The sequence below is a fragment of the Andrena cerasifolii genome, unplaced genomic scaffold (genome assembly GCF_050908995.1).
Source record: "Andrena cerasifolii isolate SP2316 unplaced genomic scaffold, iyAndCera1_principal scaffold0551, whole genome shotgun sequence".
In the NCBI taxonomy this organism is placed as follows: Eukaryota; Metazoa; Arthropoda; class Insecta; order Hymenoptera; family Andrenidae; genus Andrena; species Andrena cerasifolii.
In genome coordinates this window covers 23,522-38,009 of record NW_027485444.1, presented here as the reverse complement: position 1 = coordinate 38,009, position 14,488 = coordinate 23,522, and the positions used below count along the sequence as shown (strand labels likewise).

General features: G+C 21.7%; 1 long non-coding RNA gene across 1 annotated transcript; it reads left to right on the top strand.

The window, feature by feature from the left end:
- The first annotated feature begins 20 nt into the window (after positions 1–20).
- LOC143378143 (uncharacterized) lies at positions 21–3,735 on the top strand. Its single transcript, XR_013087657.1, has 2 exons — positions 21–2,145; positions 3,667–3,735. It is a non-coding gene; the product is annotated as an uncharacterized LOC143378143 (long non-coding RNA).
- The last annotated feature ends 10,753 nt before the right edge of the window (positions 3,736–14,488 follow it).

The window sequence follows — 14,488 nt, the reverse complement described above, 5'->3', positions numbered from 1 at the left end:
TAAATAAATTAGAGAAAAAAATAGATAAACAAATTAGAGGAAAAAATAGGTAAATAAACAGAGAAAAAATTTGTAAATAAATTAGAGAAAAAAATAGATAAACAAATTGTGAAAAATAGGTAATGAAGTAGAGAATACAAAGGAGGTAAATAAATAAAGAAAATAGGTAAATAAATAGAGAAAAATAGTTAATGAAGTAGAGAAAACAAAGTAGGTAAATAAATACAGAAAAAGAGGTAAATAAACTAGAGAAAAAATAGGTGTATAAATAGAGAAAAATAGCTAAATAAAAAAATAGGTAAATAAATTAGAGGAAAAAATAGGTAACTAAACAGAGCAAAAATAGGTAAATAAATGAGACAAAAAAATAGGTAAATAAACAGAGAAAAAATAGGTAAATTAATTAGAGAAAAAAATAGATAAATAAATTGGAGGAAAAAATAGGTAAATAAACAGAGAAAAAATTTGTAAATAAATTACAGAAAAAAATAGATAAAGAAATTGTGAAAAATAGGTAATGAAGTAGAGAATACAAAGGAGGTAAATAAATACAGAAAATAGGTAAATAAATACAGAAAAATAGGTAAATAATTTAGAGAAAAAAATAGGCAAATAAATAGAGAAAAATAGGTAATGAAGTAGAGAAAACAAAGTAGGTAAATAAATACAGAAAAAGAGGTAAATAACTAGAGAAAAAATAGGTAAATAAATACAGAAAACAAAAGAGGTAAATAAATAGAGAAAAATAGGTAAATAAACAGAGAAAAATAGGAAAATAAATGAGAGAAAATATAGGTAAATAACTAGAGAAACAATAGGTAAATAAATAGAGAAAAATAGGTAAATAAATAGAGAAAATATAGGTGTATAAATTAGAGAAAGAAAGAGGTAAATAAATAGAAAAAAGTAAATGAATAGAGAAAAAATTGGAAAATAAATAGAGAAAAAATAGGTAAATAAATATAGAAAAAATAGGTAAATTATCTAGAGAACAAATAGGTAAATAAATAGAGAAAACAAAAGAGGTAAATAAATAGAGGGGAAAAAAGGTAAATAAATAGAGAAAACAAAGGAGGTAAATAAATAGAGAAAAAATAGGTAAATAAATTAGAGAAAAAAATAGATAAACAAATTAGAGGAAAAAATAGGTAAATAAACAGAGAAAAAATTTGTAAATAAATTAGAGAAAAAAATAGATAAACAAATTGTGAAAAATAGGTAATGAAGTAGAGAATACAAAGGAGGTAAATAAATAAAGAAAATAGGTAAATAAATAGAGAAAAATAGTTAATGAAGTAGAGAAAACAAAGTAGGTAAATAAATACAGAAAAAGAGGTAAATAAACTAGAGAAAAAATAGGTGTATAAATAGAGAAAAATAGCTAAATAAAAAAATAGGTAAATAAATTAGAGGAAAAAATAGGTAACTAAACAGAGCAAAAATAGGTAAATAAATGAGACAAAAAAATAGGTAAATAAACAGAGAAAAAATAGGTAAATTAATTAGAGAAAAAAATAGATAAATAAATTGGAGGAAAAAATAGGTAAATAAACAGAGAAAAAATTTGTAAATAAATTACAGAAAAAAATAGATAAAGAAATTGTGAAAAATAGGTAATGAAGTAGAGAATACAAAGGAGGTAAATAAATACAGAAAATAGGTAAATAAATACAGAAAAATAGGTAAATAATTTAGAGAAAAAAATAGGCAAATAAATAGAGAAAAATAGGTAATGAAGTAGAGAAAACAAAGTAGGTAAATAAATACAGAAAAAGAGGTAAATAACTAGAGAAAAAATAGGTAAATAAATACAGAAAACAAAAGAGGTAAATAAATAGAGAAAAATAGGTAAATAAACAGAGAAAAATAGGAAAATAAATGAGAGAAAATATAGGTAAATAACTAGAGAAACAATAGGTAAATAAATAGAGAAAAATAGGTAAATAAATAGAGAAAATATAGGTGTATAAATTAGAGAAAGAAAGAGGTAAATAAATAGAAAAAAGTAAATGAATAGAGAAAAAATTGGAAAATAAATAGAGAAAAAGTAGGTAAATAAATAGAGAAAAATAGGTAAATTATCTAGAGAAAAATAGGTAAATAAATAGAGAAAACTAAAGAGGTAAATAAATAGAGAAAAAATAGGTAAATAAATTAGAGAAAAAATAGGTAAATAAATAGAGAAAACAAAAGAGGTAAATAAATAGAGGGGAAAAAAGGTAAATAAACAGAGAAAAAATTTGTAAATAAATTAGAGAAAAAAATAGATAAAGAAATAGTGAAAAATAGGTAATGAAGTAGAGAATACAAAGGAGGTAAATAAATACAGAAAATAGGTAAATAAATACAGAAAAATAGGTAAATAATTTAGAGAAAAAAATAGGCAAATAAATAGAGAAAAATAGGTAATGAAGTAGAGAAAACAAAGTAGGTAAATAAATACAGAAAAAGAGGTAAATAACTAGAGAAAAAATAGGTAAATAAATAGAGAAAGCAGGTAAATAAATAAAGAAAATATAGGTGTATAAATTAGAGAAAGAAAGCGGTAAATAAATAGAAAAAAGTAAATGAATAGAGAAAAAATTGGAAAATAAATAGAGAAAAAATAGGTAAATAAATCTAGAAAAAATAGGTAAATTATCTAGAGAAAAATAGGTAAATAAATAGAGAAAGCAAAAGAGGTAAATAAATAGAGGGGAAAAAAGGTAAATAAATAGAGAAAACAAAGGAGGTAAATAAATAGAGAAAAATAGGTAAATAAATTAGAGAAAAAAATAGATAAATAAATTAGAGGAAAAAATCGGTAAATAAACACAGAAAAAATTTGTAAATAAATTAGAGAAAAAATAGATAAAGAAATTGTGAAAAATAGGTAATGAAGTAGAGAAAACAAAGTAGGTAAATAAATACAGGAAAAAGAGGTAAATAACTAGAGAAAAAATAGGTAAATAAATAGAGAAAAACAGGTAAATAAATAGAGAAAATATAGGTGTATAAATTAGAGAAAGAAAGATGTAAATAAATAGAAAAAAGTAAATGAATAGAGAAAAAATTGGAAAATAAATAGAGAAAAAATAGGTAAATAAATATAGAAAAAATAGGTAAATTATCTAGAGAACAAATAGGTAAATAAATAGAGAAAACAAAAGAGGTAAATAAATAGAGGGGAAAAAAGGTAAATAAATAGAGAAAACAAAGGAGGTAAATAAATAGAGAAAAATAGGTAAATAAATTAGAGAAAAAAATAGATAAATAAATTAGAGGAAACAATCGGTAAATAAACACAGAAAAAATTTGTAAATAAATTAGAGAAAAAAATAGATAAAGAAATTGTGAAAAATAGGTAATGAAGTAGAGAAAACAAAGTAGGTAAGTAAATACAGAAAAAAGAGGTAAATAACTAGAGAAAAAATAGGTGTATAAATAGAGAAAAATAGCTAAATAAAAAAATAGGTAAATAAATTAGAGGAAAAAATAGGCAAATAAATAGAGAAAAATAGGTAATGAAGTAGAGAAAACAAAGTAGGTAAATAAATACAGAAAAAAGAGGTAAATAACTAGAGAAAAAATAGGTAAATAAATACAGAAAACAAAAGAGGTAAATAAATAGAGAAAAATAGGTAAATAAACCGAGAAAAATAGGAAAATAAATGAGAGAAAATATAGGTAAATAACTAGAGAAACAATAGGTAAATAAATAGAGAAAAAATAGGTAAATAAATAGAGAAAACAAAAGAGGTAAATAAATAGAGGGGAAAAAAGGTAAATAAACAAAGAAAAAATTTGTAAATAAATTAGAGAAAAAAATAGATAAAGAAATAGTGAAAAATAGGTAATGAAGTAGAGAATACAAAGGAGGTAAATAAATACAGAAAATAGGTAAATAAATACAGAAAAATAGGTAAATAATTTAGAGAAAAAAATAGGCAAATAAATAGAGAAAAAATAGGTAATGAAGTAGAGAAAACAAAGTAGGTAAATAAATACAGAAAAAGAGGTAAATAACTAGAGAAAAAATAGGTAAATAAATAGAGAAAGCAGGTAAATAAATAAAGAAAATATAGGTGTATAAATTAGAGAAAGAAAGAGGTAAATAAATAGAAAAAAGTCAATGAATAGAGAAAAAATTGGAAAATAAATAGAGAAAAAATAGGTAAATAAATATAGAAAAAATAGGTAAATTATCTAGAGAAAAAATAGGTAAATAAATAGAGAAAGCAAAAGAGGTAAATAAATAGAGGGGAAAAAAGGTAAATAAATAGAGAAAACAAAGGAGGTAAATAAATAGAGAAAAATAGGTAAATAAATTAGAGAAAATATAGATAAATAAATTAGAGGAAAAAATCGGTAAATAAACACAGAAAAAATTTGTAAATAAATTAGAGACAAAAATAGATAAAGAAATTGTGAAAAATAGGTAATGAAGTAGAGAAAACAAAGTAGGTAAGTAAATACAGAAAAAAGAGGTAAATAACTAGAGAAAAAATAGGTGTATAAATAGAGAAAAATAGCTAAATAAAAAAATAGGTAAATAAATTAGAGGAAAAAATAGGTAACTAAACAGAGCAAAAATAGGTAAATAAATGAGACAAAAAAATAGGTAAATAAACAGAGAAAAAATAGGTAAATAAATTAGAGAAAAAAATAGATAAATAAATTGGAGGAAAAAATAGGTAAATAAACAGAGAAAAAATTTGTAAATAAATTACAGAAAAAAATAGATAAAGAAATTGTGAAAAATAGGTAATGAAGTAGAGAATACAAAGGAGGTAAATAAATACAGAAAATAGGTAAATAAATACAGAAAAATAGGTAAATAATTTAGAGAAAAAAATAGGCAAATAAATAGAGAAAAATAGGTAATTAAGTAGAGAAAACAAAGTAGGTAAATAAATACAGAAAAAGAGGTAAATAACTAGAGAAAAAATAGGTAAATAAATACAGAAAACAAAAGAGGTAAATAAATAGAGAAAAATAGGTAAATAAACCGAGAAAAATAGGAAAATAAATGAGAGAAAATATAGGTAAATAACTAGAGAAACAATAGGTAAATAAATAGAGAAAAAATAGGTAAATAAATAGAGAAAACAAAAGAGGTAAATAAATAGAGGGGAAAAAAGGTAAATAAACAAAGAAAAAATTTGTAAATAAATTAGAGAAAAAAATAGATAAAGAAATAGTGAAAAATAGGTAATGAAGTAGAGAATACAAAGGAGGTAAATAAATACAGAAAATAGGTAAATAAATACAGAAAAATAGGTAAATAATTTAGAGAAAAAAATAGGCAAATAAATAGAGAAAAAATAGGTAATGAAGTAGAGAAAACAAAGTAGGTAAATAAATACAGAAAAAGAGGTAAATAACTAGAGAAAAAATAGGTAAATAAATAGAGAAAGCAGGTAAATAAATAAAGAAAATATAGGTGTATAAATTAGAGAAAGAAAGAGGTAAATAAATAGAAAAAAGTCAATGAATAGAGAAAAAATTGGAAAATAAATAGAGAAAAAATAGGTAAATAAATATAGAAAAAATAGGTAAATTATCTAGAGAAAAAATAGGTAAATAAATAGAGAAAGCAAAAGAGGTAAATAAATAGAGGGGAAAAAAGGTAAATAAATAGAGAAAACAAAGGAGGTAAATAAATAGAGAAAAATAGGTAAATAAATTAGAGAAAAAAATAGATAAATAAATTAGAGGAAAAAATCGGTAAATAAACACAGAAAAAATTTGTAAATAAATTAGAGACAAAAATAGATAAAGAAATTGTGAAAAATAGGTAATGAAGTAGAGAAAACAAAGTAGGTAAGTAAATACAGAAAAAAGAGGTAAATAACTAGAGAAAAAATAGGTGTATAAATAGAGAAAAATAGCTAAATAAAAAAATAGGTAAATAAATTAGAGGAAAAAATAGGTAACTAAACAGAGCAAAAATAGGTAAATAAATGAGACAAAAAAATAGGTAAATAAACAGAGAAAAAATAGGTAAATAAATTAGAGAAAAAAATAGATAAATAAATTGGAGGAAAAAATAGGTAAATAAACAGAGAAAAAATTTGTAAATAAATTACAGAAAAAAATAGATAAAGAAATTGTGAAAAATAGGTAATGAAGTAGAGAATACAAAGGAGGTAAATAAATACAGAAAATAGGTAAATAAATACAGAAAAATAGGTAAATAATTTAGAGAAAAAAATAGGCAAATAAATAGAGAAAAATAGGTAATTAAGTAGAGAAAACAAAGTAGGTAAATAAATACAGAAAAAGAGGTAAATAACTAGAGAAAAAATAGGTAAATAAATACAGAAAACAAAAGAGGTAAATAAATACAGAAAAATAGGTAAATAAACCGAGAAAAATAGGAAAATAAATGAGAGAAAATATAGGTAAATAACTAGAGAAACAATAGGTAAATAAATAGAGAAAAAATAGGTAAATAAATAGAGAAAACAAAAGAGGTAAATAAATAGAGGGGAAAAAAGGTAAATAAACAAAGAAAAAATTTGTAAATAAATTAGAGAAAAAAATAGATAAAGAAATAGTGAAAAATAGGTAATGAAGTAGAGAATACAAAGGAGGTAAATAAATACAGAAAATAGGTAAATAAATAGACAAATATAGGTAAATAAATTAGAGAAAAAAATAGATAAAGAAATTGTGAAAAATAGGTAATGAAGTAGAGAAAACAAAGTAGGTAAATAAATACAGAAAAAGAGGTAAATAACTAGAGAAAAAATAGGTAAATAAATAGAGAAAGCAGGTAAATAAATAAAGAAAATATAGGTGTATAAATTAGAGAAAGAAAGAGGTAAATAAATAGAAAAAATTAAATGAATAGAGAAAAAATTGGAAAATAAATAGAGAAAAAATAGGAAAATAAATATAGAAAAAATAGGTAAATTATCTAGAGAAAAAATAGGTAAATAAATAGAGAACACAAAAGAGGTAAATAATTAGAGAAAACAAAAGAGGTAAATAAATACAGAAAAATAGGTAAATTATCTAGAGAAAAAATAGGTAAATAAATAGAGAAAACAAAAGAGGTAAATAATTAGAGAAAACAAAAGAGGTAAATAAATACAGAAAAATAGGTAAATTAGCTAGAGAAAAATAGGTAAATAAGTAGAGAAAACAAAAGAGGTAAATAAATAGAGAAAAAAATAGGTAAATAAATACAGAAAAATAGGTAAATTAGGTAGAGAAAAAATTGGTGTATAAATAGAGAAAAATAGCTAATTAAAAAAATAGGTAAATAAATAGAGGGAAAAAAGGTAAATAATTAGAGAAAACAAAAGAGGTAAATAAATACAGAAAAATAGGTAAATTAGCTAGAGAAAAATAGGTAAATAAGCAGAGAAAACAAAAGAGGTAAATAAATAGAGAAAAAAATAGGTAAATAAATACAGAAAAATAGGTATATTAGGTAGAGAAAAAATTGGTGTATAAATAGAGAAAAATAGCTAATTAAAAAAATAGGTAAATAAATAGAGGGAAAAAAAGGTAAATAAATAGAGAAAACAAAGGAGGTAAATAAATACAGAAAAAATAGGAAAATAAATTAGAGAAAAAAATAGATAAATAAATTAGAGGAAAAAATAGGTAAATAAACAGAGAAAAAATTGTAAATAAATTACAGAAAAAAATAGATAAAGAAATTGTGAAAAATAGGTAATGAAGTAGAGAATACAAAGGAGGTAAATAAATACAGAAAAGAGGTAAATAAATAGAGAAAAATAGGTAAATAATTTAGAGAAAAAATAGGCAAATAAAGAGAGAAAAATAGGTAATGAAGTAGAGAAAACAAAGTAGGTAAATAAATACAGAAAAAGAGGTAAATAACTAGAGAAAAAATAGGTAAATAAATAGAGAAAAACAGGTAAATAAATAGAGAAAATATAGGTAATGAAGTAGAGAAAACAAAGTAGGTAAATAAATACAGAAAAAGAGGTAAATAACTAGAGAAAAAATAGGTAAATAAATACAGAAAACAAAAGAGGTAAATAAATAGAGAAAAATAGGTAAATAAACAGAGAAAAATAGGAAAATAAATGAGAGAAAATATAGGTAAATAACTAGAGAAACAATAGGTAAATAAATAGAGAAAAATAGGTAAATAAGTAGAGAAAATATAGGTGTATAAATTAGAGAAAGAAAGAGGTAAATAAATAGAAAAAAGTAAATGAATAGAGAAAAAATTGGAAAATAAATAGAGAAAAAATTGGAAAATAAATAGAGAAAAAATAGGTAAATAAATATAGAAAAAATAGGTAAATTATCTAGAGAAAAAATAGGTAAATAAATAGAGAAAACAAAAAAGTAAATAAATAGAGGGGAAAAAAGGTAAATAAATAGAGAAAACAAAGGAGGTAAATAAATACAGAAAAAAGAGGTAAATTAGCTAGAGAAAAATCGGTAAATAAGTAGAGAAAACAAAAGAGGTAAATAAATAGAGAAAAAAATAGGTAAATAAATACAGAAAAATAGGTAAATTAGGTAGAGAAAAAATAGGTGTATAAATAGAGAAAAATAGCTAATTAAAAAAAATAGGTAAATAAATAGAGGGAATAAAGGTAAATAAATAGAGAAAACAAAGGAGGTAAATAAATACAGAAAAATAGGTAAATTAGCTAGAGAAAAATCGGTAAATAAGTAGAGAAAACAAAAGAGGTAAATAAATAGAGAAAAAAATAGGTAAATAAATACAGAAAAATAGGTAAATTAGGTAGAGAAAAAATAGGTGTATAAATAGAGAAAAATAGCTAATTAAAAAAAATAGGTAAATAAATAGAGGGAAAAAAAGGTAAATAAATAGAGAAAACAAAGGAGGTAAATAAATACAGAAAAAATAGGTAAATAAATTAGAGAAAAATAGGAAAATAAATGAGAGAAAATATAGGTAAATAACTAGAGAAACAATAGGTAAATAAATAGAGAAAACAAAAAAGGTAAATAAATAGAGGGGAAAAAAGGTAAATAAATAGAGAAAACAAAGGAGGTAAATAAATAGAGAAAAATAGGTAAATAAATTAGAGAAAAAAATACATAAATAAATTAGAGGAAAAAATCGGTAAATAAACACAGAAAAAATTTGTAAATAAATTAGAGAAAAAATAGATGAAGAAATTGTGAAAAATAGGTAATGAAGTAGAGAAAACAAAGTAGGTAAATAAATACAGAAAAAAGAGGTAAATAACTAGAGAAAAAATAGGTAAATTATCTAGAGAAAAAATAGGTAAATAAATAGAGAACACAAAAGATGTAAATAATTAGAGAAAACAAAAGAGGTAAATAAATACAGAAAAATAGGTAAATTATCTAGAGAAAAAATAGGTAAATAAATAGAGAAAACAGAAGAGGTAAATAATTAGAGAAAACAAAAGAGGTAAATAAATACAGAAAAACAGGTAAATTAGCTAGAGAAAAATAGGTAAATAAGTAGAGAAAACAAAAGAGGTAAATAAATACAGAAAAAAATAGGTAAATAACTACAGAAAAATAGGTAAATTAGGTAGAGAAAAAATTGGTGTATAAATAGAGAAAAATAGCTAATTAAAAAAATAGGTAAATAAATAGAGGGAAAAAAGGTAAATAAATAGAGAAAACAAAGGAGGTAAATAAATACAGAAAAATAGGTAAATTAGCTAGAGAAAAATCGGTAAATAAGTAGAGAAAACAAAAGAGGTAAATAAATAGAGAAAAAAATAGGTAAATAAATACAGAAAAATAGGTAAATTAGGTAGAGAAAAAATAGGTGTATAAATAGAGAAAAATAGCTAATTAAAAAAAATAGGTAAATAAATAGAGGGAAAAAAAGGTAAATAAATAGAGAAAACAAAGGAGGTAAATAAATACAGAAAAAATAGGTAAATAAATTAGAGAAAAAAATAGATAAATAAATTAGAGGAAAAAATAGGTAAATAAACAGAGAAAAAAATTGTAAATAAATTACAGAAAAAAATAGATAAAGAAATTGTGAAAAATAGGTAATGAAGTAGAGAATACAAAGGAGGTAAATAAATACAGAAAAGAGGTAAATAAATAGAGAAAAATAGGTAAATAATTTAGAGAAAAAATAGGCAAATAAATAGAGAAAAATAGGTAATGAAGTAGAGAAAACAAAGTAGGTAAATAAATACAGAAAAAAGAGGTAAATAACTAGAGAAAAAATAGGTAAATTATCTAGAGAAAAAATAGGTAAATAAATAGAGAACACAAAAGAGGTAAATAATTAGAGAAAACAAAAGAGGTAAATAAATACAGAAAAATAGGTAAATTATCTAGAGAAAAAATAGGTAAATAAATAGAGAAAACAGAAGAGGTAAATAATTAGAGAAAACAAAAGAGGTAAATAAATACAGAAAAACAGGTAAATTAGCTAGAGAAAAATAGGTAAATAAGTAGAGAAAACAAAAGAGGTAAATAAATAGAGAAAAAAATAGGTAAATAAATACAGAAAAATAGGTAAATTAGGTAGAGAAAAAATTGGTGTATAAATAGAGAAAAATAGCTAATTAAAAAAATAGGTAAATAAATAGAGGGAAAAAAGGTAAATAAATAGAGAAAACAAAGGAGGTAAATAAATACAGAAAAATAGGTAAATTAGCTAGAGAAAAATCGGTAAATAAATAGAGAAAACAAAAGAGGTAAATAATTAGAGAAAACAAAAGAGGTAAATAAATACAGAAAAATAGGTAAATTAGCTAGAGAAAAATAGGTAAATAAGTAGAGAAAACAAAAGAGGTAAATAAATACAGAAAAATAGATAAATTAGCTAGAGAAAAATAGGTAAATAAATAGAGAACACAAAAGAGGTAAATAATTAGAGAAAACAAAAGAGGTAAATAAATACAGAAAAATAGGTAAATTATCTAGAGAAAAAATAGGTAAATAAATAGAGAAAACAAAAGAGGTAAATAATTAGAGAAAACAAAAGAGGTAAATAAATACAGAAAAATAGGTAAATTAGCTAGAGAAAAATAGGTAAATAAGTAGAGAAAACAAAAGAGGTAAATAAATACAGAAAAATAGGTAAATTAGCTAGAGAAAAATAGGTAAATAAGTAGAGAAAACAAAAGAGGTAAATAAATAGAGAAAAAATAGGTAAATAAATACAGAAAAATAGGTAAATTAGGTAGAGAAAAAATAGGTGTATAAATAGAGAAAAATAGCTAATTAAAAAAAATAGGTAAATAAATAGAGGGAAAAAAAGGTAAATAAATAGAGAAAACAAAGGAGGTAAATAAATACAGAAAAAATAGGTAAATAAATTAGAGAAAAAAATAGATAAATAAATTAGAGGAAAAAATAGGTAAATAAACAGAGAAAAAAATTGTAAATAAATTACAGAAAAAAATAGATAAAGAAATTGTGAAAAATGGGTAATGAAGTAGAGAATACAAAGGAGGTAAATAAATACAGAAAAGAGGTAAATAAATAGAGAAAAATAGGTAAATAATTTAGAGAAAAAATAGGCAAATAAATAGAGAAAAATAGGTAATGAAGTAGAGAAAACAAAGTAGGTAAATAAATACAGAAAAAGAGGTAAATAACTAGAGAAAAAATAGGTAAATAAATAGAGAAAAACAGGTAAATAAATAGAGAAAATATAGGTAATGAAGTAGAGAAAACAAAGTAGGTAAATAAATACAGAAAAAGAGGTAAATAACTAGAGAAAAAATAGGTAAATAAATACAGAAAACAAAAGAGGTAAATAAATAGAGAAAAATAGGTAAATAAACAGTGAAAAATAGGAAAATAAATGAGAGAAAATATAGGTAAATAACTAGAGAAAAATAGGTAAATAAATAGAGAAAACTAAAGAGGTAAATAAATAGAGAAAAAATAGGTAAATAAATTAGAGAAAAATAGGTAAATAAATAGAGAAAACAAAAGAGGTAAATAAATAGAGGGGAAAAAAGGTAAATAAACACAGAAAAAATTTGTAAATAAATTAGAGAAAAAAATAGATAAAGAAATAGTGAAAAATAGGTAATGAAGTAGAGATTACAAAGGAGGTAAATAAATACAGAATATATGTAAATAAATAGAGAAAAACAGGTAAATAAATAGAGAAAATATAGGTGTATAAATTAGAGAAAGAAAGAGGTAAATAAATAGAAAAAATTAAATGAATAGAGAAAAAATTGGAAAATAAATAGAGAAAAAATAGGAAAATAAATATAGAAAAAATAGGTAAATTATCTAGAGAAAAAAATAGGTAAATAAATAGAGAACACAAAAGAGGTAAATAATTAGAGAAAACAAAAGAGGTAAATAAATACAGAAAAATAGGTAAATTATCTAGAGAAAAAATAGGTAAATAAATAGAGAAAACAAAAGAGGTAAATAATTAGAGAAAACAAAAGAGGTAAATAAATACAGAAAAACAGGTAAATTAGCTAGAGAAAAATCGGTAAATAAGTAGAGAAAACAAAAGAGGTAAATAAATAGAGAAAAAAATAGGTAAATAAATACAGAAAAATAGGTAAATTAGGTAGAGAAAAAATAGGTGTATAAATAGAGAAAAATAGCTAATTAAAAAAAATAGGTAAATAAATAGAGGGAAAAAAAGGTAAATAAATAGAGAAAACAAAGGAGGTAAATAAATACAGAAAAAATAGGTAAATAAATTAGAGAAAAAAATAGATAAATAAATTAGAGGAAAAAATAGGTAAATAAACAAAGAAAAAAATTGTAAATAAATTACAGAAAGAAATAGATAAAGAAATTGTGAAAAATAGGTAATGAAGTAGAGAATACAAAGGAGGTAAATAAATACAGAAAAGAGGTAAATAAATAGAGAAAAATAGGTAAATAATTTAGAGAAAAAATAGGCAAATAAATAGAGAAAAATAGGTAATGAAGTAGAGAAAACAAAGTAGGTAAATAAATACAGAAAAAGAGGTAAATAACTAGAGAAAAAATAGGTAAATAAATAGAGAAAAACAGGTAAATAAATAGAGAAAATATAGGTGTATAAATGAGAGAGAAAAATAGGTAAATATATGGAGAAAAATAGGTAAATAACTAGAGAAACAATAGGTAAATAAATAGAGAAAAATAGGTAAATAAATAGAGAAAATATAGGTGTATAAATTAGAGAAAGAAAGAGGTAAATAAATAGAAAAAAGTAAATGAATAGAGAAAAAATTGGAAAATAAATAGAGAAAAAATTGGAAAATAAATAGAGAAAAAATAGGTAAATAAATATAGAAAAAATAGGTAAATTATCTAGAGAAAAAATAGGTAAATAAATAGAGAAAACAAAAGAGGTAAATAAATAGAGGGGAAAAAAGGTAAATAAATAGAGAAAACAAAGGAGGTAAGTAAATAGAGAAAAATAGGTAAATAAATTAGAGAAAAAAATACATAAATAAATTAGAGGAAAAAATCGGTAAATAAACACAGAAAAAATTTGTAAATAAATTAGAGAAAAAATAGATAAAGAAATTGTGAAAAATAGGTAATGAAGTAGAGAAAACAAAGTAGGTAAATAAATACAGAAAAAAGAGGTAAATAACTAGAGAAAAAATAGGTAAATAAATAGAGAAAAACAGGTAAATAAATAGAGAAAATATAGGTGTATAAATTAGAGAAAGAAAGAGGTAAATAAATAGAAAAAATTAAATGAATAGAGAAAAAATTGGAAAATAAATAGAGAAAAAATAGGAAAATAAATATAGAAAAAATAGGTAAATTATCTAGAGAAAAAATAGGTAAATAAATAGAGAACACAAAAGAGGTAAATAATTAGAGAAAACAAAAGAGGTAAATAAATACAGAAAAATAGGTAAATTATCTAGAGAAAAAATAGGTAAATAAATAGAGAAACAAAAGAGGTAAATAATTAGAGAAAACAAAAGAGGTAAATAAATACACAAAAATAGGTAAATTAGCTAGAGAAAAATAGGTAAATAAGTAGAGAAAACAAAAGAGGTAAATAAGTAGAGAAAAAAATAGGTAAATAAAAACAGAAAAATAGGTAAATTAGGTAGAGAAAAAATTGGTGTATAAATAGAGAAAAATAGCTAATTAAAAAAATAGGTAAATAAATAGAGGGAGAAAAAGGTAAATAATTAGAGAAAACAAACGAGGTAAATAAATACAGAAAAATAGGTAAATTAGCTAGAGAAAAATAGGTAAATAAGTAGAGAAAACAAAAGAGGTAAATAAATAGAGAAAAAAATAGGTAAATAAATACAGAAAAATAGGTAAATTAGGTAGAGAAAAAATTGGTGTATAAATAGAGAAAAATAGCTAATTAAAAAAATAGGTAAATAAATAGAGGGAAAAAAAGGTAAATAAATAGAGAAAACAAAGGAGGTAAATAAATAGAGAAAAAATAGGTAAATAAATTAGAGAAAAAAATAGATAAATAAATTAGAGGAAAAAATAGGTAAATAAACAGAGAAAAAAATTGTAAATAAATTACAGAAAAAAATAGATAAAGAAATTGTGAAAAATAGGTAATGAAGTAGAGAATCCAAAGGAG